Below are 4394 nucleotides of genomic sequence, written 5' to 3'. Positions count from 1 at the left end.
TTGCTCTTCTTTCATGGTGCCGTTTACTTTGATTAGATTCCCTGGTCCATTGGCTGAAAAACACCCCCAAAGCATTAGGCTCCCACCACCATGTTTGGACAGTGGGGATGGTGTTCTTTGGGTTGAAGGCTTCTCCTTTTTTACACCAAATAAAGGAAACATCATTGTGACCAAACAATTCAATTTCTGTTTCATCTGACCATAACACAGAAGACCAGAAGTCTTCTTCTTTGTCCAGATGAGCTTTTGCAAAGGTCAAAAATTACTTGCTGGTTGAATAAAAGTAACTTTAAGTTAAAATTTGCCAGGGGTATGAATAATTATGGGCAGCACTGTATATCACAGCCAGCAGTAAGCTACAGTTCGCAGGCTAGCCTTCACTTCCCATGCTCATCAATGAGCCTTGGGTATCTATGACCATGTCATCAGTTCACCAGTTGTTCTTTCTGTGTCCCAGTCGTCTAGACACCACAATTTGGCCCTTGTTCACTCTCTGCCTACTATATCCCACCCCTTGTCAGGTGTCAAAGGTCTTTATATAGGCCGATCAGTGTATATTTTTCTAAAGCAGCATGAAAAATGGCTAGAGTGTTACCACCAGCGAAATACAGTACTATGTTTGCTTATTTTCCTCCACTGAGAAACTTAATTTTATCTCACATTGTGTGAATATGGTAAGGCTCCCTTCCTGCTCCTTTAACATTCATGGTATGGGGCTAAACCACTAATTGCGGTATAGCCCAATGTCAAACAGGATACCTTGCTTGTGATTCCGTATCCCATACAGCTAGCAGACACACTGACTGTCTGCTCTATTAGAACGCACATAGCAATTTACTGTACATGATTTCAATGTAGTCATACAAGAACATGAATTATTTAGAGCTACAGTATAATTATATTCATCAAACTGTTAAAATGCATTTTCTACATTACAATGTCAATTATACAATTTCTGTGATTTCCATATAATTTGATCCTGCTGTAACCTACAGTATGTAGTAATGCAGAGGTCCCCAACTTTTAGCTAGCAAGCCACTTTCAGATTTGAGAGTTGGAGTCAAGCCATACTTAGTATAAATGTGATAACGCATAGGAAACATCTGACCAAACGGCACTGTTCTTACACCAGTATTAAAGGGGTAAAAAAAATAAAACAGGGCAATCGTGGACAATGCAAAGAAAAAGGGTGCAGGGTTCTCCCCGCTGAGCTTTGTTCTCTTCATGTACTGATGATGTCACCTCAACAACACTTGATTGCTGTAGCCAATCACTGGTGTCAGTGGTTAGCCGCTGAGGCCTGTGATTGACTACAGTGGTCATGTTTGGTCACCATGACCTCATTGCTGCAGCAGGTGAACAGATCCCAGCTGGGAGGACCAGGGTGGCATTGCTGGATCTAGCTGGTAAGTAACGCTTGTTTTATCAATCTATTGGTTTGCCAAATTTTATCTTGAAACCAGATAACATACTGGTCAGTGATATGGTTTTGATCCTGGTGCCAAGCTTCAGTAGTGCTTTGACATAGCTTGTCTCGCTGGGGCACATTAAGGTGAGTGTTATATGTGGTTCCTGAACTACTGGTTGAGAAACACTGATTAGAGGATCTTCAGGTGGGCACAGGCTCTGACCTTGTAGCCCAGGCATGGCCAACCTGCGGCTCTCCAGCTGTTGTAAAACTACAACTCCCACCATGCCCTGCTGTAGGCTGATAGCTATAGACTGTCTGGGCATGATGGGAGTTCTAGTTTTGCAACAGCTGGAGAGCCTCAGGTTGGCCATCCCTGTTGTAGACAATCACTTGTCACAAATACCCCATCAGACCTCAATAATAATGTGTAACAATAGTGGACTTAAAATATATACTCTGTATCACCCGACCACAAATATCAAATAATCTAATATGACTGGAGTACATACTGTGAAACTGAGATACAGATAGTAATCACAGATCCTTTACTGTGTATGCGCAAGGCCTCCCTCACACAAACGTGACAGATTGGCTCCGGATGCGTTCAGTGAAACTCGCACCATTTTGAAAGCAAGTTCAGTCAGTTTTGTCTGCGATTGCGTTCAGTTCAGTTTTTTCCACATGGGTGCGATGCGTTTTAATGCGTTTTTCACGCGCGTGATAAAAAACGGAAGGTTTACAAACAACATCTCTTAGCAACCATCGGTGAAAAACGCTTCCGGATGAAATGCGCTTTTTACTGAACACCCATTCACTTCTATGGGAATATAGAACATGGTGCGTTTTTCATGCAACGCAGAACTAATGAGTAAAAAAAAACGCTCATGTACACAGACCCATTGAAATGAACAGCCAATAGCAGGCCGCGATGGGGACGAGCCTCCTAAGCGTCACAACCTCTGTGAGGGGCCCAGGCATAAGGGGGGCATTATAGAACTTGGATTACCCCTTTAAAGTCTACTTCCCCACGTGGACTTCTAATGGCTTTAATTTCAAACCCAACCAAATAAGGGCTGAAGTGAAGACCTAAGGAGAAAAAATGCACAGGTTTCTTCTACTTTTCTTTTTCTGTTACTTCCCCCAAACAATCCAGGAGTATTGTATCTGTAGATGAACAGGATTATGGGGGCGGCCATCTTGCCTGAGCTGTTCTAAACAGCATTTAGAAAGCATTTAAAGAGTTGCTTTATGGCAGCCACATGAGCCATAGACACACTGGTCTGAAGGGGACCTCATTGACTTCTATGGAAGAGTGTTCTAGGCATGCTGTGTGACCTGTGCAGAGGTCAGGAAGGACTAGATAAGCTTTAACAATCACTTATTGTAAATGGTGAACCCTGTGTTATCTATACACAGAGGTGATATCTGTTATTCTAATCCTGCCTGCAATGATAAGTGGATAACTGCAGTAAAGTGATCTGTACAGACCAAAAAGTGGCACTTATTATTAGGATTAGTAGCCAATGTGAAAACTGCCGAATTTTATTATTATTTTTGTTTAAATATAGATATTGACATAGAAAATTTAAAATAACATAATCAAAAATTCATTAAAAATATGTGTAACACAAAAATGTGATTTAACCAATAGGTTATTTTCGGATGACACATTCCCTTTAACACGGGATCCCGGTCAGTGGCGTACACACAATCCATGGGGCCCCTGTGCGAAACTGATCCATGGACCCCCCCGCCGCCGCCCCCCCCCCCAGTGGCGGATCCAGAGCCTGGTCTCGGGAGGGGCACTTCCCTGGGCAATAGGAGATTATGGGGCCCCTGTGTCCCCGCCCAGTCACCCACCCTCAAGCCACACCCACGCGCCCATACCTCTTACATCCAGTGACGTCTCCTTTGATGTACAGTAGATGTTTTCTTTCTTCATCTTCTCCATTCACACCGGACCACCATGATGATTTCTTTCAGCCATCTCTCATCTCAGCAGAGTTTGACAGACATCTTAGTTTCCTACCCCCATCAGACCCCAGTCAGACCTCAGATCAGCCCAAAGACCCCCATCAGACCTCAGATCAGCCCAAAGACCCCCAGTCAGCCCCCATCAGACCTCAGATCAGCCCAAAGACCCCCAGTCAGCCCCCATCAGACCTCAGATCAACCCAAAGACCCCCCAGTCAGCCCCCATCAGACCTCAGATCAGCCCAAAGACCCCCATCAGACCCCCAGTCAACCCCCATCAGACCTCAGATCCGCCCAAAGACCCCCACTCAGCCCCCATGCCCATCAGACCTCAGATCAGCCTAAAGACCGCCCAACTCAGCCACCAGATCATTAGCCCAAAGACCCCCCCATCAGATCAATCATTAGCCGAAAGACCCCTTAGATCAGCATCAGCCCAGGCCCCAAAAGACCCCAATCCCATCAATAAATTCGCAGGCCAGGGCCCCCACTACTCGGCCAGCTCAAACACCCCCCCCTCCCCCGGTCATCTGCCAGGGCCAGGGGGGCCCCCTCACTACTCCAGTCAGTGCGGCTTTTTCCTTACTTACCGGCTGCTGCGGCGCGCTGCACTAGGGGAAGTGAACTGTGCTGTCTCCTCGGCTCGGCGGTCCTTGCTCTCAGTCTCTCTCCAGTCCAGGTCCCGTCTGCTGCGTGAGTTCAGGCAGGCGCGCGAGACCTGCCGCGACGCCGACAACGTGCTCTCTCCTGCCCGGGCCCGGCGCTGACGGCTGACCGCAAGACAGATTAGCGCAGGGGCCAGCCAGGGGTCCGCAGGCGGCCGGGCCCCCTGGGGTGCCGGGCCCGGTCGCAACTGCGACCCCTGCGACCTCTATATGTACGCCACTGATCCCGGTCTCTGAGAACCCCTTTCATTGAATGGACCTGATCTTGTAGACAGGTGCAGAACTGTTTCTGGAAGAAAAACATTGTCCTTAGGCCCCTTTCACACGGGCGAGTATTCCGCGCA

Source organism: Bufo gargarizans, chromosome 11, assembly GCF_014858855.1.
Source record: "Bufo gargarizans isolate SCDJY-AF-19 chromosome 11, ASM1485885v1, whole genome shotgun sequence".
In the NCBI taxonomy this organism is placed as follows: Eukaryota; Metazoa; Chordata; class Amphibia; order Anura; family Bufonidae; genus Bufo; species Bufo gargarizans.
Note: the sequence above shows the minus strand (reverse complement) of the source record.